Genomic DNA, 23,123 nt, shown 5'->3' with positions numbered 1-23,123 from the left:
CTGTGCTAATTCTTTATTCAGTTACAGTTCTAATTGTTTCATTAATTCCTACTTTATTTTACAATCACGTCATAAGACTATCATAAGACGGTCATATTTATGACACTATCATGGGCATTACTGAATGCTTATGACAGATGTCATTAAGTGTCATCCGGCAAATTATGTTACTAAATCCAATTTATGTCCAGTTTGGATCTTTTACATCCATTCAAAAGTGAGATAATTTTCCAGATAACACTAAATGACATCTGTTATAAGCATTCATTAATGCTCATGACTGTGTCATGTCATAGTTATGATTGTATGATAACAGTCTTGTGGTGCCACTGTCAAATAAAGAGTTACCAAATACCATGACTAGCAATTAATGAAACAACTGGAACAGTAACTAAATGAATAATTAGCACAGGATTTATTTACACCTGTAGTGCTGCAATTCCTGCTAGGAGGCATGTTGGACAACAACAGTGTTGACAGCAGGTGGCAGAAGAGGTTGACTGGGGAGCAGTGATGGCCAAATGAAGCTTCTTGAAGCAATAAAGTTTTGCAGCCAATTGGTTTAAAGCTTCATGGTGTTCTATTTGGTCTTATGACAGTCGTATGATGCTGCTGTCAAATAAAGCGTTAACCGGTTAATATCTTTTGATGTGACTTTCCCATAATACAGTGAGGACAGGTGCGGTTTATCTATGAACAAATGCTGTTTTCGTGTCGCATTTGGTGGGTGGCGGCTTATAGCCAGGTGCGCCTTATAGTGCGAAAATTACTGTATGTCACAATGAAAAAAATGGTGTCTGTAAAAAAGTCACAGATATCTACCTCAAAACTATCGCTTAATTGTTTTTTTGTTACTATCGCATTTTCTCCGATATGTTGGATGATAAATAATCGATCCAAACAAAGAAAAACTGAAAAACAATCTTTCAAAGGGTAAATATATGAAAAAGAACATCTCGACCACTCCTTGATGTCTGCGATTTCTGCATCGCGACCCTTGTTATATGACCATGTTTCACCCACAAAATCCCCACAAAATCCAGCTGTGGCCATTCCCAGCTGTGTCTTGACACTCGGTGATACACGCTACATGGAGTTTTTGGATCGAAACAAGGTAAGTACGCGATAATATCTCATTAAAGTCATGGTGTCTTTAATTCTACTCTCACCTCCAGATAGGGTTTTGCTGTTTAAATTTTTTTTTTTTATTAATGCCCTCAAACAAAAAATTTCCCTCATAAAATTGAGATTTTAAGTTTTCCAATGATGTATCACACATGCATATCGGACAATTTTTGAAAGTTGGCCAAATTGGGGGTCTCAGAGCGGAACTTCAAGTCACCTGAGTGTTTTCCGCCACATGTAGAACGACCATGTGGTACGTTACTGCTTTTGTTGACATTTCCAGACCACACACACACGCAGCTAGAATTTGTTTTTGTTTGTAACACAACAGTTTCAGCGAGTTTCTTTTGCGCTAAGTTTAGCTGCTTCTAAATCACAGTGTTTTGCTGTTATAGTAACTAAAACTACTCACTAAAAGACCTCGTTTCTTTTACAGATGCATGTTCCAAACTGTAACCTGTGAATGGACAGTTTTAATTTAACACGCAAAAACATCCTTGGGGTTCCAGACTCATGAAAAACACAGTAGCCGCCGTTATTCTAGGAGTTGAAATTAGCGTGCTAAAAAGATGTAGGGTTCTAATTTAAAGCAGTCTGGCTTGTGGGGAGAACGTATCGGGCAGCTGTAACCCCGTCTGGATTTCCCATAAAAAAGATTTGTCAGGGGAAGAAGGAGCGTATTTATTAGCCTTTAAATCTGCTTTATTCATGCACTACGATTGAATGGAGACCAGTTCAGACTATTGGCGTGACACTAGGATATTCAATGGTGTCTATGTTAACTCATTGGCTGCCACTGACGTCTACTTGTGATGAATTCATTGGTGGGAGGGTGTTTTTAAAAAATCTTTTTTTTTTTAACCACATTGGCTGCCATTGACATCTTACCTTTGAGTTAGACAATTCCTTCCCCTAACCACACTACTTTTACGCCCCTTTGAGCACCTCCCTAACCTCCGCCCCTGCCGTATCGGTACCAATGTTAGTCAGTATCCAACAAAAGGTATACCGGAATTTTTGGACTATAACACGCACCTGACTATCAGCCGCCACCCCCCAAATTTGACACGAAAACGGCATTTCTTCATTGATAAGCCTCACTAGACTATAAGACGCAGCTGTCCTCACTGTATTATGGGATATTTAAACTAGTGTTGCACCGATACCATTTTTTGGGCCCGATACCGATACCTGGCTGTGCAGTATCGGCCGATACCGATACCATTCCGATACCACTGTTTACAAAAAAAAAAAATATATATATATATATATATATATATATATTAGGGCTGTCAAAATTATCGCGTTAACATGCGGTAATGAATTTTTTTTTTTTTTTTAATTAATCACGTTAAAATATTTGACGCAATTAACGCACATGTCCCGCTCAGAAAGTATTCTGCTTTTTGGTAAGTTTTACAGCAAGACATTTTGTGCTGTCCAACAGCGAACTCTTGTGGTCGCTTTGCGACATGGTTTGTTGTTTTCTTTCCAGTTCGTTATGGCTGCACGACGTCTCGGGCTGATAATGTTGTGCTTATATGATCCTTGGACAAGATTTGTCCGTAAGTGTGGTTGTTGTAAAGAATGTACATATTATGTTAGTAAGCGAAATGTTATATTTTTTGTATGAGACGCTTTTTGTTTATGTTTAGTGAACCTGTATAGCGTGCTAAGCTAACGTTGTTGCTAATGCAATGCTTGTGTACTTTGTTTATGTAGTTTTACGACGGTCTAAAGAGGACAATGGTTTGAGGCCATTTTATTAATAAATCAGATGAAAAAGGAAGAAGTCTAATTATTAAGGCGTCGTTCACTAGCTGTCTAGCTTTGGAAAAAGTAGACGCTTCGGAGTGAGGACAGCATAGACAGATTTAAATGACAGTAGAGTGAAATGCCCACTACAGTCCTTTTGTACCGTATGTTGAATGTATATATCCATCTTGTGTCTTATCTTTCCATTCCAACATTTTACAGAATATATATATAATTTACAGAAAAATATGGCATATTTTATAGATGGTTTGAATTGCGATTAATTGCGATTAATTACGATTAATTCATTTTTAAGCTGTAATTGACTCGATTAAAAATTTTAATCGTTTGACAGCCCTAATTATATTATATATATATATATATATATATATATATATATATATATATATATATATATATATATAAGGGATGCAACGATACAGTTAAGTCACGGTTCAGTACGATTTTCGATACAATTCAATACATTCAATGCTCTGAAACAGAAAATACAACTGTTATTATTATTTTTTTTTTTTTTGCTAACAAGAAAGAATAACAGTGCCATCTTAAAAACAAGCATTTTAGGCATAATATTTATGTGCCCACTTCTTACTGATCCGAAGAAATTTTGTAAATAAGTGCTAAGAACAATCTTTACTGTTTGTAAAGTGGGGCACACTGTTGATTGCTGCAGCTCTCTTAGCAGCTATATTTACCATATAAGCAAAACATCCTATTTGTGGTTCGAGTCCATCTGTAACATGTGCTGAATTAACAGTATTTGCAGCATTATCTATAGTCACTGGTATGGATTGATTTGGCCTGCTTAACTTCCATTCAGTCATGGCGGTTTCTAATTCATCAATGGACAATATGGCGTCGCTCTGGGCTCACGCAGCTAATGGCATGGGATCTAATGTAGCACATCTAGGTTGCTATCTGATGATATCTAGTGTGCGCGCTGCGCCGCTTGAGTGTTTTCTGGCCACAGAAGTCACTTCTGCTCATTACTGCACAACACCAGCATATGAGAATCGACTTTCATAAACAGGACGAGTTTGAAGTACGGGGCTCTTAATTTGCCACTCATTGTTCATCATGAAACCATGAGTTTTCTTAGTCTCTCACGGTCTTAAGCTTTCTGATCCCATCGACGCTCCAACAGCATGCGTTAGCTTACGCATGCTAATCGTTTGTGAATGCCATGTTAGAATAGCAGCGTAACATCGCGGATATGCGTTGAAGTGAACATCCTGAATATTGAAGACGAAGATGATACTTTCGTTTGGTAAATTCGAGACAAAAACATGCAGATGTCATGCATTGAGATTTGGGAAATTAGCTCACGTGGGAAAGACAGTTCATTTGCGCTCAAGTGACGCCAGTAGATGGTATCGGCGCCCTAAATGTTGGTACTCGTCGATACCAGTACCACCAATTCGGGCCGGATTGGCGCCCCCTGCCGATACTGGTATCGGTATCGGTGCAACTTTAATTTAAACCAAAGGATATTAACCGGTAACACTTTATTTGACAATTGCATCATAAGACTAAATGAACTACCATGAAGGTTTGAACCAATTGGCTGCATAGCTTCATTGCTTGAAGAAGCTTCATTTGGCCATCACTGCTCTCTTGAGGGAGACAGTCAACCTCTGCTGGCGCCTGCTGTCAACACTATTGTTGTCCAACATGCCTCCTATTATACATTGCATAGCTAGAGATGTAAATAAAAATTGAAATTCATGTACTGTGCTAAATATTTCTTCAGTTACTGTTCCATTTGTTTATCTAGTATAAAGAATATCTAGTATAAAGAATTCAGGGATTTAGCATTTATTCACAAGAATTTTCAACAAAAAAAAGCTCTGTTTACATATGGCAGCCACCACATTGACTGACGGACTAGCATCGTACTTCGACATATTTACGCAAAATAAGCGCTAACTGCACGTTTTTTGCTTTTAACCAAGAATCGTGACTGTTTTACATCCATATCTATAAAGAATTCAGGGATTTAAGCGTTTATTCACAATAATTGTCACCGGAAAAGCTCTGATTACATATGGCGGCCTCCACATTGACAGACTAGCATCGTACTTCGACATACTTACGTAAAATAAATGCTAACTGCACATTTTTTTTTGGTTTTGTTTTGCTTTCAACAAAGAATAGAGACGTTCTTACATCCATATCGATAAAGAATTCAGGGATTTAGCATTTATTCCCAAGAGTTTTCAACAAAAAAAAAGCTGTTTACATATGTCGGCCACCACATTGACTGACAGACTAGCATCGTACTTTGACATACTTATATAAAATAAATGCTAACTGCACATTTTTGTTTTTGCTTTTAACCAAGAATCGAGACAGTTTTACATCCATATCTATAAAGAATTCAGGGATTTAGCATTTATCCACAATAATTTTTAACAAAAAAATAAGCTGTTTACATATGGCGGCCGACACATTGACTGACGGACTAGCATCGTACTTTGACATATTTACGTAAAATAAATGCTAACTGCCCGGGTCTTTGCTCTTTTAACCAAGAATCAAGACTGTTTTACGTCCGTATCTATAAAGAATTCAGGCATTTAAGCATTTATTCACAAGAATTTTCAATAAAAAAAGCTCTTTGTCTGTGATTCCACTCGGTCAGCTTTGACGGCCACGCCAACAATGCAGGCCCCCTATTAATCGGCCCCGCACCCCATGGCCTGTCAGTGTCATTATGAAGTATATGATGCTTTGAACCAATTGGCTGCAAAGCTTCAAGAAGCTTCATTTGGCCATTACTGCTCCCTCGAGGGGAGATACTCAATCTCTGCTGCCACCTGCTGTCAACACTTTTGTCATCCAACATGCCTCCTAGCATGCATTCCAATCAAAATTCATGTTCTGAGCTAATTATTTCTTCAGTTACTGTACCAGTTGTTTCATTAATTTCTAGTTATGGTATCGGATTACACTTAATTTGACAGTAGTGCCGTAAGACTCTCTTAAAACAATCATAATTATAACATGACACTGTCATGAGTAATAATGAATGCTTATAAGAGATGTCATTTAGTGTCATCCGTCAAATTATCTCACTTTTGAATGGATGTATAAGATTCGAGCTGGTCATAAATTGAGTTAGTGACATATTTTGCCAGAGGACACATAATGACATCTGTCACAAGCATTCAGTAATGCCCATGATAGTGTCATGTCATAATTATGACTGTCTTATGACGCCACTGTCAAAAGAAGTGTTACCTATCAACCCAAATAAATCAGCAAATAATCTGCACTCGAATATAAACCGCTAATCCTGTGGTTTATAGTCCGAATTTTCTGGTCTATTTTATGAATGCAGCACAAAAAAAGACGGTATTGAGAAGCGGTGATTTAGACGTACAATGAATGTTAGAAGAGTATGAAGAGTTTTGCTAGACGTTACTTTTTCACAATACTGTCTTGCTGCCAAATAAATCGAGGAAGCTTCCAGCGACAGGAAATCCATTTGCAAAGCGATCCAGTGCTCCGAAATTATGGTTTGGGAGAAGTCTATTGTGCAACAACATTTTAGAGTTATGAATTAGTGTAATTAGTGCAGTTCCATGAAAAGTTCTATCATTCTGTGTTTCACTTGGCATCTTAGTTCAACTTTGCCTTGCTAATTTAAGTTGTTAACATAAGCTCAAAACTCCAGAATTGTTGGATGGAAAAGTACACAACCAAGGAAAGGTCGTTCATTCGTTCGCTGCCATGATCTCTCTCACTTTGAATGGATTGGACGCAGGGCCGGCCCAGCCTACACGCAGACTATGCAGCTGCTTAGGGCCCCTGACCACTAGGGGTCCCCAATCTGGCAATTAATTTATATATTTTGTTTACTACAGTTTGCTTTAGTTGACTTTTGTGAGTTTTGATACTTAATTTCAAGCTTGAAAAAATAATAGTTCTTCCTTAGCTTCTTTCTTTTCCTCTTTTAGAAAAAGGTTTGGCGCTATCTACTGTAAGTACTAACAATCATTTGGGTCGAGAAGTTTGAAGTATGCAGTGCAACAAAATCTGATTAATAAACAAAATATGGACATATGGGTTGGATTGCATGTATGGGTTTCACAGTACACTGTGATGAAAAGGTGGGCCAAAAATATGGGCCCCTTGGCATTATTTTGCTTAGGGACCCCAAATGGCCTGGGCCGGCCCTGATTGGACGTCTAGCGACGTCAATGGAAGACAGTGAGCTAAGTGGTGTCTGAACATCAAGCCTTTGATAGGTTGTTTCCTGTTATACATGAATATATGGTTTTGGGCCAGAACTGGTCCAAAGTACCAGACGAGACATTAGTTTATGGCCGGGATATGGCACACGTTACCCAATCAGGGCCAACACTGGGCCAGATGTACTTCAGATTCCCAGATAGCAAAATATAACTGGAGTGGACATGGGCAAGATGTAGTGCAAATTTTGACCCAAATTCGTAAATTGGATCGGCCCCAAAATCAGTTTGGGCCAGAATTGGTCCAAAGTAGCAGAAACCACAATGTATGGCCCGGATAAAAAGATTATTTTATTTGGAACAAGCAATTCCACATTAAGGATGACCCATTTTCAGACTGTATTTTCTCAGGTTCTGGATTAACATAGAACTCAAGCGCAGAGACGGGCAAACTGGCAGTGGTAACAAGAGTTTATTGATGTTTGAGGTTGTGGCAGATAGTGTATGAAGATTCTGGTGGGCAGTTTTGGTAATAGAACATGTGAACGGCCGGGCAGGTGTTCTGGCAGGTAAGCAGTACACGATCTAGGGAAAAAAAAGAAAAACGAGCTCAGTATCAAGATTGTTTGTTAGCTGAAAGCTGGAGTCACAAACTTGTGGAGTTGAGTTGTTAATCTTGCAATGATGTGAGGCCAAGGACCAGTTTAAGATGCTGACGATCACCGGCACCTGGTCCCAGGCTCACTGATCTATCGAATCCTGCAATTAAGGCAGTGACACACATACACACGCACACACAAGGAGGAGCAGGGGACAAGAGCCCTAACAGTATTCCAACATTGAAACATTTAGGGCACTGGTGTCAAACTGACTCCATAAAGGGCCAAGTGGGTGCAGGTTTTCTTTCCAACCAATGTAGAGGACACCTTTTGACTAATCTGATCTCTTACATGGGTAATCAGTTCAACTTTGTCAGGTGCTGCTTGTTTCAACAGAAAATTCATTGGTTAAACTGTTTGCGCTGTATCGGTTGGAACAAAATCCAGCACCCACTTGGCCCTTTGTGGACTTGGTTTGACACCTAATATTTAGGGCAATACAGTCGCAATAACAGTACCTTATTGTACCTCACAGTATCTTTTTTACTTTACTTTATTAATATGACGTGTTCTGTCCTCACTAAACCAGTCAACGAGGTAATTTTAAGGCATTTCACCTGTTGATTTTCAGTCACGTCCTGTTGATTTTGGCGCATTTCTGGGTCACTTCCTGATTATTTTGGGTTACAGAACAGGAAGTGACCCGGGAATCTACCAAATGAATAGGCGGTAACTCAAACCTGATCTGTAAATGCCCTAAAATGAACAGAAAGTGACCTGTCAATGCCCCAAAAATCCGAAAGTGACTGTGAATGCTCTGGTTTCGAATGAATGAATGAACTCCCAGTCTAAATGGATTGGGCATCGCGGCCGTCAATGGTAGCCATAGTGTTAACTGAGACACTATTATGGTGGTTTTTTTTTTTTTTTTTTTTTAAAACATTGACACATTTTTAAATGATATCTTGATTCTTGGCAGGAGCATATCAATAACCTTTTGGTATACAAAGTATCACGATATATCACCATTTTGATATTTTGTCACACCCCTAGTCTGCACGGTCCGCCCCAGAACAGTGCGTAACCTATCATTTCGACTGTCAGATTGATGATCCGGGCCACATCTGGCGCACTGACGTTTAGCCGGAGTAATTGCTATTTGAATCTGGCGAGCTGAGGCTGTGTCCAGCACACAGTCACCTGCTATTGGCGTCAAGACTTATTTTCTCCAAGAATTTTAAAACCCAGCACACTTTCAATGGTGTTTAGTGCGTCTGTGTCACGGTTTTTACATTCGGGTTTGAATCTCGGCTTTCTTTGGCCTCCCCTCCGATCCGAAACCATGCATGGAAGGTTAATTGAGGACTGTAAATTGTCCTTAGGTGTGAATGGGAGTGTAAGTAGTTGTTAGTCTATACGTGCTCTGTAATTGACTGGCAACCATACCGAGGCGTAGGCCAAACTTAGCCCCCCGAGACAGTAATAAGAGCTATAGAAAATGTATGGCTGGATTTTGCAGAGACACAAGTGGAATTGTTGTCGCGTCACTACATCTTTTCCTCATTTGTGTTTGAATTGCTTTCTGTGTTGAGTTTCGACTTTAATAGTTGTGTTTACAATTTTCCTGCTGTTTTTACTGGCTTTCGCGACGGCTTCCCGCGTTACTGCAAACTGACCGGCTCGAACGGCATCTAAACTTTGGCCTTCCTCCCTCTTCAGCTTCACATCCATTCCCTCGGTCTCGTGTCGACTTTCCGTGTATCAAACTCATCGCTTAAATTCAGTCAAACCCAAAATAAACAAGCACTTTTCTGAGGCATGTCAGCTATTTGTTTGAGAAGAAGAAAAAAAGTACGTAAGACTTTGGATTTTTTTTCCTACCGAATCTCCAAGGACTATCTAATCTATTCGTGTTGGTCATGTCTTCTTCTACTCTATCAACATAAAAAATCTTGGCAAGTGAATTCTGATCATCACAGTGTTGCTTTATTCCATTTCTAAAACAACACTGATGGAGTATTCTGTAGAGGGCATAAAAGTCACACTTGACTCCTTCTGACTAGTGGTGGGAACTAAAGATGTCCCGATCACGTCATTTTCAAAGTATCGGAATCGGCAAAAAAAATATTGGACATGCCTTTTTTTAACTGTATATTTTTTAATTAAATCGTTTTCTAATTGTTTTTAACGTTACAGACAAAATGTTTCACATTCAGTCAGAGTATTTAGTTTCGGCTTAAAGTAGGGCTATCAAATTTATCGCGTAAACGGCGGGAATAAATTTTTTTCAGATTAATCACGTTAAAATATTTAATGCAATTAACGCATGCGCTGCACGACCCTCTCACGCACTGTCGCGTTCAATACTTTTGCGAGGCACTGTATCTTCTCTGCGTTGGGAAATAACATAGGGTGTTAAGACAAAGATCAATTACTACCTTTCTTCCCCACATTGCTTTCCACGATATTTCTAAACGTAGGGAGAGGGATTGTAAGGCTTCAGCCAATTAAAAAAAGGCTCCAAAGGCTGCCAAAATTCACTCTACTCATTTTACGCTGCCTTTTAGCTCTATATATAGGTAAAACGGGGCCATTACAGATTGAACGCGACAGTGCGTGAGTGGGTCGTGCAAAGCATGCGTTAATTGCGTCAAATATTTTAATGTGAATTTTTTTTTTTTTAAATTACCGCCGTTAACGGGATAAATTTGATAACCCTACCTTAAGCCTAAACTAAAGACGGTGGATGAGTAACATATTATGTCTGTAACGTTAGATACAATTAGAAAACGATTTAATTAAAAAAAAAAAAAAAAAATTTTAAAAAGGCATGTCCGATATTTTTTTTGCCGATTCCGATACTTTGAAAATGACGTGATCGGACCCGATCGATCGGCGTCCCTATCGATCGGGACATCTCTAGCCCGTACCTATACTTTTACATCAGTAAAAAAATGTGAGTACTTCATCCACCACTGAATAAAATGCAGTACTTTGAGTCCATGTGCTGTTTATATTGGTTTGTACTATCCTGCCAGAACCAAAGATGGTGAAGTGACTGCTCTATCAGCTGAGTATCGGCTGACTGTGAGGAAACGGGAAATGCGTCATTATGAAATTGTTTTAGGGGAATCCACCCAGAAGCCTTTGCTGCCCTAGTGCCTTTCCTCCACGAAAGCATTTAGCCTTCAATTATTTCTACTTAATCTGAAAAATGCAAAAATTAAGACTTTAAAATCTCTCTGATAGGGAAGTGACAAGGCGATACCGAGAAGAAATTTAGGTTAAGGTTTGTAACGTGGGTGGCAGTTGACCTCCGAAAACCATTAACTTGATAGTGTTTGAAGTTCTACTTCAGTTGACTGCAGGAAGTTTTCCTTTTACTGTGTGGAAACACATTGGCATGACATTGTTTCCAGCCAAGAATGTGCTGAATGAAAACATTATACAGCAATATGCTAGCCATGCCGTCAGCTTGTATCATACTGACCTGTCCGACAGGAAAATGAGACTCATCAACAGGAACGAAAGCATCCTGACAATCGCTCGTAAAAGCGCCAAAGTATAAAAAATTTCATGAATTAGAAACCATGCACTCATCTTGATGACAGCTTTAACACTAGAAGTCCCAGAGAATTCTGGTACTCCTAATAGTCCGACTTATTTATTTACATTTATGGAGTTTTGCACTTTTCACACATTTTTTAACTCACTTCTCCTACACTACACACAAAAACAGAAAAAAATGGCCAAAATGTGTACATTGTTTTGAAATATAGTGTTTTAGAACAGCAATTTGAGTGTAAAGCAAGAATTGTGTCTATAATTTAGAAGGACTGAATCAGGGGCATGGAGCATGAATTTTGGTCATCGTGTCTGAAGTTAGTAGAAGAAAATGTGTGAAAACTGAGGAAAAACAGGCTGAATTTGTGTCGTGTGAAGGGGAGAATATTAGGAGTACTTGTCTTGGGAAAGGCCTAGTCGGCCTCTGCTGGGTTTTCTAGTGTTAAAAAAAAAACAGTTTGACCTCTTAAACATTTGATACGCGCATTCATCTGTATCGAGTTCTAATGGAGGACATCCCACATAGCAAAGATTGCCTTCGTTTTTTATGGCTGGGTTGAAACAAAAGCGGACAAATTAAAAAAAGGTTTGGGGGCTTAATGCGCCATGAATCTGCTATGGCAGCATATAGACATATTGTTCTATCAACCACAACAGTTCTTTTGGCTTAAAATACAGCTGTTTCTTTTATAGAGGGTTGCAAGAGCAGAAACTGCTTTTTCAGTCTTGTCTGTGTTTACCGCCATACAAGTGCCCTCCATAATTATTGGATTTATTAATAATTATGTGTTTTTTAGCTTCTAATATTTTTTTTAATATAATACAGGACCTTAATCCGACCTAATCTTCTCCTATAATGTTCACAAGATGCGAAAAGACAGAAAGAGGGATCTTCAGCCATTCCTCTTTGCAGAATCTCTCTAAATCATCCAGAGACCCTCTCCTCTTCAGCTCACCCCACATGTTTTCAATGGGGTTGAGGTCTGGGGACTGAGATGGCCATGGGAGGAGCTTGATTTTGTGTCTGGTGAACCATTTCTGTGTAGATTTGGCCGTATGTTTAGGGTCATTGTCTTGCTGAAAGACCCAGTGACGACCCATCTTCAGCTTTCGGGCAGAGGGCAACAGATTTTGATTTAGAATGTCCTGGTATTTCAAAGCATTCATGATGCCATGCACCCTAACAAGGTTCCCAGGGCCGAAACAGCCCCACAGCATCACTGACCCACCCCCATACTTCACAGTGGGTATGAGGTGCTTTTCAGCATGCGCATCTTTCATGGCACGCCAGACCCACTTAGAGTGTTTGTTGCCAAAAAGCCCAATCTTGGTCTCATCTGACCAAAGCACACAGTCCCAGTTGAAGCCCCAATACCGCTTGGCGAACTCCAGACGTTTGCGTTTACGATTGTGAGTGAGGAAAGGTTTTCTCTATGCATGCCTCTTAAACAGCTTGTTGGCATGTAGAAAGCACCTCATACCCACTGTGAAGTATGGGGAGGGTCAGTGATGCTGTGGAGCTGTTTCGCTTCCAAAGGCCCTGGGAACCTTGTTAGGGTGCATGGCATCATGAATGCTTTGAAATACCAGGACATTTTAAACAGGGCCGGCCCAGGCCATTTGGGGGCCCTAAGCAAAAAACTGCAAAGGAGGCCCATATTTTTGGCCCACCATTTCGTCACAGTGTACTGTGAAACCCATACATGCAATCCAACCCATATGTCCATATTTTGTATATTATTATTATTATATCTCACCTCAAATGATTGTCAGTACTTACAGTAGATAGCACCAAATCTTTTTCTAAAAGAGGAAAGAAAGAAGTTAAGGAAGAACTTTTTTTTTTTTTTTAAGCTTGTAATCAAGTATCAAAACTCACAAAAGTCAAATAAAGCAAACTGCAGTAAACAAAATAGAATATAAATTAAACAATTGCCAGATTGGGGGCCCCCTAGTCGTCAGCGGCCCTAAGCAGCTGCATAGTCTGCGTATAGGCTGGGCCGGCCCTGATTTTAAATCAAAATCTGTTGCCCTCTGCCCGAAAGCTGAAGATGGGTCGTCACTGGGTCTTTCAGCAAGACAATGACCCTAGACATATGGCCAAATCTACACAGAAATGGTTCACCAGACACAAAATCGAGCTCCTCCCATGGCCATCTCATTCCCCAGACCTCAACCCCATTGAAAACCTTTGGGGTGAGCTGAAGAGGAGAGTACAGAGGAGAGGACCCAGGTCTCTGGATGATTTAGAGAGATTCTGCAAAGAGGAATGGTTGAAGATCCCTCTCTCAGTCTTTTCCCATCTTGTGAAACATTATAGACCCTACCCACCGACGTCACAAAATCACGTGATCGCTGTATTGTTCCGCCCCCTTGTCCGTCATTTTGTGTCTGTATTATCAATGGTCTCAATTGATCGAGCAATTTATAATGCATTTCATGGAAGACCCGGTGCTTTCGGATGCCGTAAACTCACTTGATGCGTTGCATAAAAGGCGTTATGCGGAAAAGCTTCAGTTTATCCATTCGCCAGATCCATATTTGATGCCTAAATCGATGTTTTTCGACCCGCTGCCTTCGCCGTATTTGCCTGACATCTGCTAGCTACCCTGATATTTACAACTATCTTGTCCACACAAAATCAGCCTATTCTCACGAAAAGTTTGAAAAACTTTAAGAGCTTGGAGGCTTATAAATACTTCGTTATTGGTTGGGGGAAACAAGTCCTCGTCAACGAAAATTCGGCAGGAATCTACCTTGTGCTTGGAAAGGTGAGTTACGAAATTTTCAATTCAAAATCTTTTGTTCTTGCTAACATCCACTGTCAAGTCTATTTGTCAATGGAGCTAGGGCTTTTAATGTTTATATGGTTTAGCGATAGCACTCTCACTACATACATACGTGTATGTTGTCGGCGATTAGCCTAGCAATGTTCTTAATTGTGGTTATCAGCCCAAAACCCTCTAAATATATATTAAATGCATCTTACCAGATATAAAATGACTACTACATAATCTGTGGTAATCGTTTGGAGCCCAGTTTTCTCGTCGAATTGCAGCAGCCCATCTCGCTCTCTCCTCTCCGGGTCTCTCGGAATCCGGTAGAACTTCAAGTCTCTCCGTCTTCTCCGTCTATCTTCTCTGTTATTGCAACCGACCGCCGCACACACCTTCACCATTTTGATTATTAATGTTAACAAGCAGAAAAACACGTCGTAAATAGGAGGAATGTACGTAGCCGTAACAGGTAAACATGATGTGTTGACGGATAATTGGGCGGCACCAGTCAGGAGGAAGGAGTTGTGACGTCACGTGGGTAGGGTCTATAGTCCAGTGCGGCTTATTTGTTGATTTATAGGTAACACTTCATTTGACAGCGGCGTCATGAGACTGTCATAAGACCGTCATAATTATGACATGACACTATGATGGACATTACTGAATGCTTGTGTCATTAAGTGTCATCCAGCAAATTATGTCACTAACCCCATTTATGTCCAGCTTGGATCTTTTACACCCATTCAAAAGTGAAATAATTTGCTGGATAACACTAAATGACGTCTGTTATAAGCATTCATTAATGCTCATGACAGTTTAATGTCATAATTATGATTGTCTAATGACAGTCTTATGGCACCACTGTCAAATAAAGTGTTACCAAATACTATAACTAGCAGTTAATGAAACAAGCGGAACAGTAACTGAAAAAAATAATTACCACAGAACGTGAATTTTGATTGTTATTTACATCTATAGCGCTGCAACGCATGCTAGGAGGCATGTTGCACAACAACAGTGTTGACAGCAGATGGCAGCAGAGGTTGACTGTCCACCCCAAGGGAGCAGTGATGGCCATATGAAGCGTCTTGAAGTTTTGCAGCCAATTGGTTCAAAGCTTCATGGTGGTTCATTTGGTGTTACGACAGTCATATGATGCCGCTGTCAAATAGTGTTACTGGTTAACATCTTTTGGTGTAAATATCCCATAATACACTGAGGACAGCTGCGGCTTACAGTCCAGTGCGGCTGATCTATGAAAAAATGCAGTTTTCGTGCCAAATTTGGTGGGTAGTGGCTTATAGTCAGGTGCGCCTTATAGTGCGAAAATTATGGTATTTTGAGGAGTAATCAGTAATTAAATTACTTTTTCAAGTAATCAGTGACAACACTGATTACAACAGGACTCGGCTAATGTCTGTGTCATCTCTGTGTCAGTCAACCTGGGAAATTCCTTTCAGACATGAGTAATACCTGTTGAAATTTAACCGGAGTTCAGTTTAAGTTTAAAAGAGGTTTCAGTTTGGTCATTTGGGGGGTGTAACTAAAAAAAAAATTTTTTTTAATTAAAAAAAAGCATTTTTGGGGTTACTCTGGGATTTTGGGGTATTTTTAAAACTATTTTAAAGTTGCTCTTATCCCATTTTTTAAAGATTCGGTGTCAGGACAAGTAAATTTACAGAGAAACTCCATGTTTTCCAATTTCGGAATGATCCGCACACAGCGACCCGAGTGTTTTTAATAGTTTTGACAAGTCAATTTGGCTTCTTGTGGTAACACATCAATTGCAGTTCTCATCAGTGTGCCGAGGACCCCTGTGGCGGCCCGCTCATTAGAGCGGCGTTCGACCCATAGCCCGCCCCTTTCCTTGTCCTCCGCGCTACGCTTCTACACACACACACGCACACACACACGCCAGACAGTGTGACTGCCCTGTCGAGCAACAGCGCACACGGACCAACGTCCACTCTATTTTAGGAAAACTCCGTCACTTTTGTTCGTGTTTCTCCAGTTTTTCGGTGAGTCGCTATTCTTGATTCATGAGGAAAGTACCAGTGTTTGACTGCTATTTAATGTGTCTAATCTATATGTATAGTGGTTTTGTATTCAGTTTTGCAATTTTCCCAAATGTCAGGTAAAAGTTCACTTTTTGTGTTTAAGCAGCACGGTGTAGTAGTGGTTTCCAACCTGCCTCACAGCCAAGTGGTCATTGGTTCAATCAATTCTTAATTCAGGCCAAGGTGTTAATGTGAGATTTCTGCTGTTATTTCTGCTTCTTCCCACATTCCCAAATCATACATGTTAAGGTCATTTGAAACTTTTTCATTGGTATGAATTAAGGATGGGAACCACCCAATTTTTTGATACAAGGGTCACGATTACGATGATGTCACAACATGGCAATGCAACAATTGCATGGGTTAGAAATAAAACAAGCTATTTTTTAAACAATTTTTTTTTTTTGCACCGTCGCGGACAATTTGTCAAAAAACTTGTCTCCCACACAGACTATGAGAATGTTTCAGTGCAACATCTCTGTAAATGAATACAGAAACACTATATTAAATGAGTCTTTCTTAATGCATTGATTGCCATTGATGACGACAGACGTCCAGTTCATTTACACTGGGAAAACTGGCTTTGAATGCTCATTTTTCGGTGCTGCTGATGGCGCCAAGCGTCCAATTCATTTTGACCCGGGAATGCGCCAAAATCATCAGAAAGCAACCCAAAATTTATAAAAAGTGACCCGTAAACGTCAAATTGAACAGAAAGTGCCCCGAAATCAACAGGAAGTGACCCCGAAGTGTCCCACAATTAATAGGAAGTACTCAATTAACAGAAAGTGACCCTAAATGCCCTAAAATCTATCAGAAATGCACAGAAGTGACCCAAAATCAAGAGGAATTGACCCATGTATGTCTTAAAATTAACAGCAAGTTCCCCGAAATCAACAGGAAGTGACCCGGAAGTGTCCCAAAATCAGTCTTGGGAAGTCTATAAGATAAGTGATTGGGAGGGGTGGAGTGTACACAAATCAACTCTGATCTAGAAAGCAGTAATTGTGTGAATCCCTTGTGAGTGTAAGCCTGTCGGCAACCGACCCTACGCCGCCCCAGTCCTGGGGCCCCCCACCCGAGCGTGCCCAATCACATCCAGCTGCGCGTGATCCACACCAAACACTCAACAGCCACACAGACGAGCGGAGACGCCGCACGGGCGCCACCCCAGGGCCACGGCCCCCACTTAGCCAGCCTGGGGAGGGAGGGCAGCGCAGCCCATCCCTCCTCCCGCAGCCCACCAAAGGAGCCATCGTCACCCCCCCGGGCCACCCGCGGCCCCATAAACCGGCCTTCAGGGATGGGAAGAGGGGACGCAACACCAACCCCACGCCCACTTACGTCTGCCCAACTGGCCCACGAGCCACAGCCAGGGCCCTCCAACCGGCACGGCACGCCACGGGACCCCCATCGGCCCACCGATAAAACCTTTTCAATTCTGTATCCTAACACAGTGGTCCCCAACCACCGGGCCGGGGACTGGTACCGGTCCGTGGTGCATATGCTTTAGGGCCGCACAGAAATAATAATTTATTGACGACTGCATTTATTTGACACACCAATCTGCCTGCCTACTCTATTGATTAGCCTGAGATATGTGGTAACTAGTGGTGACTGCCATTACTGGGGTGTTTACACACCTCAGTAGCAGTTTAAAAAGGTTGATTCTGTGTCCGGTAAATTACATTTTCCCTGCATTTTTAGCCCTGCTTTGTCATTTTTTTTTATATTTATAGGATCTTTCCGCCACATACTGCCAGTCCGTGAAAAAAAAGGCCCACATTACACCAGTCGGGGCTGCAAAAAAAGGTTGGGGACCACTGCCCTAACATGAGATCAAAACAGCTGTCAAACTGAACAAAAATTGAGTTTCCCCGTCTTATAGTTTGCATTTTGTTGTAAAAATAAGTTTTAAATCTTGTCACCCAGCTGTCAGGTAGCCTTCCAGGTAGCCGGTTTCCACCCTCCCACTTCAAATGAATTGGACATATACAAACGATTGAAGAACTAGAACTAAATTAGCAGATTCAATTCCACTGCGACAACTAAAGAGATGTCTAACAGGATTTTTCATTGATTGTCCATGTTTGCCTATTGGCTTTCCACCAGCAGGCATGTGCATGTGTCTGCATGTGCTGGAGTGTGACATTTCACACAGTGATCTGCCTCGCAAGGCCACAAAGTGCAACTATGCTCCCTCATTAAAACGCCGAATGTCAATCCCGACACGTCGTCATTTATTTTCGGCGTCTAATTACAAAGTAAGATATCGAAAAGCTAAGCAATTTAGCCACGTTTAACAGCAAGGGTATAATAATTACGATATACCGTCGCTGCTTTTGGCGTATAAATATGTCAGTAAGCAGGTTGGGTTTCGCAAAAGAAATTTGAGATGGCGCTTCAACAACATTTGACATTACTGCAACAATTAGATTTAGTCATTTTTTTTTCCCCATCTAAATTATTTTGGCTCAAACTGCATTCTCATTGGCTACTATGACTAGACTCCGGACGTCTGATTCATTTTGACTGAATTGGACGTCGAGCACCGTCACTGGCACTCAAACATGATTGTTCAAAGTTAGTTCTTCCACTCTTAATTTGTAAATTATAAGATACCGGAACGCAAAGTACATATGACAGCACAGGGATGACGAGACTGGCACAGGTACCGGAACATACGCAGAAAATGGTGCTGAAAACAACACGCAAATGCCCACTTGCCATGCTGTGGGACTTATAAGCCTCAATTTCAGATAATACCCATGTTATGACCAGTGTTGTTAATCTTACTGAAAAAAAGTAATTAATTATAGTTACAAATTACTTCTCCCAAAAAGTAATTGCGTTAGTAACTCAATTACCTGAATGTAAGAGTAATTAGTTACTTGGCAAAGTAATTGGTGATAATTACTTTTTTTTTTCCCTCAAAAAAAAAATAAAATAAAAAAAAAATAAAAAATAAAAAAAAACATTGGCCACACTATGTGAAGTTTTTTGTGAAGGTTTTTGGTACAATTGGCCCGAGCCCAATTCTTTACCCTAATTTACCCTTTACCCTGAATCAACTGTTAAAAGTTGTTAAAATTGCTCCCATTATTGCATTTGTTCCCTTCTCTCTACTTTCGACATATGAAAGTTTTAAAACTGTTTCATCATTTAAAGATAGATTCAAGTCAAGATTTTGCCGGTTTAGAAGTATTTTAGATAAAAAGTTACTTAGGTTCGCTAGGAAGGTTCTCTACAACAGAGCCGTCCTAAAAAGTCTACTGCTTTAAGATGGCGGCTGTCTACTAACGCATTTAGTGCCATGCAGTGTTGTTAATTTTACTTTAAAAAAGTAATTAATTACAGTTACAAATTACTTCTCCCAAAAAGTAATTGCTTTAGTAACTCAGTTACCTGAATGTAAGAGTAATTAGTTACTTGGCAAAGTAGTGATATATTTTTTTTTCTCCAAAAAAAAAAAAAAAAAAAAAAAAAAAAAACAGGTCACACAATGTGAAGCTTAAAGGGCTTGGGGGACAATTGGCCCAAGCCCAATTCTTTACCCTCCACTTAACTAGACACAAGGGTATTGCGATAACTAGCTAGTAACCTTTGCTATGTGTGGAAGTCATTTAAAGTTGTGAATCAATCGTTAAAGTTGTTAAAATTTCTCCCGTTATTGCATTAGTTCCCATCTGTCTACTTTAAACATGTGTAAGTTTTAAAATTGTTTCATCATTTAAAGATAGATTTAAGTTAAGATTTTGCCGATTTAGGAGCATTTTAGATGAAAAAAAATTACTTAGGTTCGCTAGGAAGGATCTCTACATCAGGGCCTTCCTGAGAGGTCTACTGCTTTAAGATGGCGGCTGTTTACAAACGCATGTAGTCCTTAAAACATGTTGGCAATGCAGCAGTGTCTGTCATATGCATCTAGATCTATAATATGATATCTACCGTGTCATGTGGGCGTAGTTTGTCGGCTATGGCTGCAGTCAGGTATTATTGGAGCCATCTAGCATCGCGGTTGCAACGGCGTCTTCCCCACTCCTGCTCTGCTCTCGTCCCCGTGAGTCCGTTTCTCTCAGACTTTTTTTTATTCAACCAACTTAGTAACGCATAGTAACGCACGCCTTTCCCGCCTCAGTAACGGTAACGGCGTTGCCAAGATGAGAAAAGTAATTAATTAGATTACTCATTACTGAAAAAAATAACGCCGTTAGTAACGCCGTTATATTGTAACGCCGTTATTAACAACACTGGTTATGACAACAATTTAACAACAAATTAACCCCTGCTCCCACTTCAAATGAATTGGACATCTATCGCTGTCAATGGCAGGGTACTTACTGGTCACTTTCTGTACGTTTTGGGGCATTGCAGGGTCACTTCCTGAGTATTTTGGAGCATTTCCTAATGATTTTGGACTACTTCCGGGTCACTTCCAGTTGTTTTCGAGGCAGTTTCTGTTGGTTTTGGGCATTTATGGGTAACTTCCTGTTGGTTTTTTGGCTACTCCCGGGTCACCTTCTTTTGTTTTTTTGAAGCCCTTTCTTTTAGTTTTGGGCATTTACAGCTCACTTCATGTTCATTGGTCACTTCCTATTGATTTTGGGCTACTTACAGGTCACTTCCTGTTATTTTTTAGGCACTTTCTGTTGGTTTTGGGCCTTTATGGGTAACTTCCAATGGATTTTGGGCTACTTCTGGGTCACTTGTTTTCGTTGCACAAGTTTAGTTATTAGTTTTCGGCATTTATGGGTCACTTCATGTTCATTGGTCACTTATTAAATGAATGAATTGGACATCTATCGCTGTCAATGGCAGGGTACTTACAGGTCACTTTCTGTACGTTTTGGGGCATTGCAGGGTCACTTCCTGAGTATTTTGGAGCATTTCCTAATGATTTTGGGTCACTTCCAGTTGTTTTCGAGGCAGTTTCTGTTGGTTTTGGGCATTTATGGGTAACTTCCTGTTGGTTTTTTGGCTACTCCCGGGTCACCTCTTTTGTTTTTGGCTACTCCCGGGTCACCTCTTTAGTTTTTCTGAAGCCCTTTCTGTTAGTACTGGGCATTTACAGCTCACTTTATGTTCGTTGGTCATTTGCTATTGATTTTTGGGCTACTTCTGGGTCACTTACAGTTGTTTTCGAGGTAGTTTCTGTTGGTTTGGGGCATTTATGGGCAACTTCCTATTGATTTTGGGATACTTCTGGGTCACTTCTTATATTCTAGGCTCTTTCTGTTAGTTTTGGGCATTTACAGCTCACTTCATGTTCACTGGTCACTTCCTATTGATTTTGGGCTACTTACGGGTCACTTCCTGTTATTTTCGAGGCACTTTCTGTTGGTTTTGGCCATTTATGGATAACTTCCTATTGATTTTGCGCTACTTCCGGGTCACTTCCCATTGTTTGAGGCACTTTCTGTTGGTTTTGGGCATTTATGGGTAACTTGCTGTTGATTTTGGGCTTCTTCCGGGTAACTTGTTGTATTCGAGGCGCTTTCTGTTTTCCGCATTTATGGCTCACTTCATGTTCATTGGTCACTTCCTATTGATTTTGTGCTACTTCCAGGTAAACTTCCTGTTGTTTTTGAGGCACTTTCTGTTGGTTATGGGCATTTGTGGGTAACATCCTATCGATTTTGGGCTACTTACGGGTCACTTCCTGTCATTTTCGAGGCACTTTCTGTTGGTTTTGGGCATTTTGGAGTAATTTCCTATGGATTTTCGGCAACTTCAGGGACACTTCTTGTTTTCGAGCCACTTTATGTTGGTTTTGGGCGTTTATGGGTAACTTCATATTGATTTTGTGCTACTTCCGGGTCACTTCCTGTTTTTGAGGCACTTTCTGTTGGTTATGGGCATTTGTGGGTAACATCCTATCGATTTTGGGCTACTTATGGGTCACTTCCTGTCATTTTCGAGGCACTTTCTGTTGGTTTTGGGCATTTATGGATAACTTCCTATTGATTTTACGCTACTTCCGGGTCACTTCCCATTGTTTGAGGCACTTTCTGTTGATTTTGGGCATTTATGGGTAACTTGCTATTGATTTTGGGCTACTTACGGGTCACTTCCTGTTATTTTCGAGGCACTTTCTGTTGGTTTTGGGCATTTATGGGTAACTTGCTATTGATTTTGGGCTACTTCCGGGTAACTTGTTGTATTCGAGGCGCTTTCTGTTTTCCGCATTTATGGCTCACTTCATGTTCATTGGTCACTTCCTATTGATTTTGTGCTACTTCCAGGTAAACTTCCTGTTGTTTTTGAGGCACTTTCTGTTGGTTATGGGCATTTGTGGGTAACATCCTATCGATTTTGGGCTACTTACGGGTCACTTCCTGTCATTTTCAAGGCACTTTCTGTTGGTTTTGGGCATTTTGGAGTAATTTCCTATGGATTTTCGGCAACTTCAGGGACACTTCTTGTTTTCGAGCCACTTTATGTTGGTTTTGGGCGTTTATGGGTAACTTCATATTGATTTTGTGCTACTTCCGGGTCACTTCCTGTTTTTGAGGCACTTTCTGTTGGTTATGGGCATTTGTGGGTAACATCCTATCGATTTTGGGCTACTTATGGGTCACTTCCTGTCATTTTCGAGGCACTTTCTGTTGGTTTTGGGCATTTTGGAGTAATTTCCTATGGATTTTCGGCAACTTCAGGGACACTTTTTGTTTTCGAGCCACTTTATGTTGGTTTTGAGCATTTATGGGTGGCTTTCTTTTAATTTGGGGGGGATTTCCTGGTCACTTTTAATTTTGGGGCATTGTCTGTTGATTTTAGGGCATTTACGGGTAATTCCCTGTTCAATGTTACCTTCCTATTGATTTTGGGACACTTCCGGGTAACTTTCTGTTGTTTAGGAGGTACTTTATGTTAGTTTCAGGCATTTATGGGTCATTTTCTATTGGTTTTGGGGCATTCCCTGGTCACTTTTTAATTTTGGGACATTGCGTGTTGATTTTAAGGCATTTACGGGTCACATCCTGTTCTTTGGTCCTTTTTTTAATTGATTTTGGAGCACTTCCAGGTCACTTC

The 23,123-nt window shown here is 40.4% G+C and overlaps 2 protein-coding genes across 2 annotated transcripts in view; one reads left to right on the top strand and one right to left on the bottom strand.

The window, feature by feature from the left end:
• Positions 1 to 23,123, bottom strand: part of tnrc6ba (trinucleotide repeat containing adaptor 6Ba) — a 110,819-nt gene that overhangs the window by 59,967 nt on the left and 27,729 nt on the right. The window lies entirely within an intron of this gene.
• Positions 15,907 to 23,123, top strand: part of cdc42ep1a (CDC42 effector protein (Rho GTPase binding) 1a) — a 44,433-nt gene continuing 37,216 nt past the window's right edge. The window contains exon 1 of the mRNA XM_057826557.1: positions 15,907 to 16,052. The gene's annotated coding sequence lies outside the window, so the exon portion shown is untranslated. The remainder of the gene's footprint in view (positions 16,053 to 23,123) is intronic.

The sequence above is a fragment of the Corythoichthys intestinalis genome, chromosome 21 (genome assembly GCF_030265065.1).
Source record: "Corythoichthys intestinalis isolate RoL2023-P3 chromosome 21, ASM3026506v1, whole genome shotgun sequence".
NCBI classification, from domain to species: domain Eukaryota; kingdom Metazoa; phylum Chordata; class Actinopteri; order Syngnathiformes; family Syngnathidae; genus Corythoichthys; species Corythoichthys intestinalis.
This window is presented reverse-complemented; position numbering and strand designations above follow the sequence as displayed.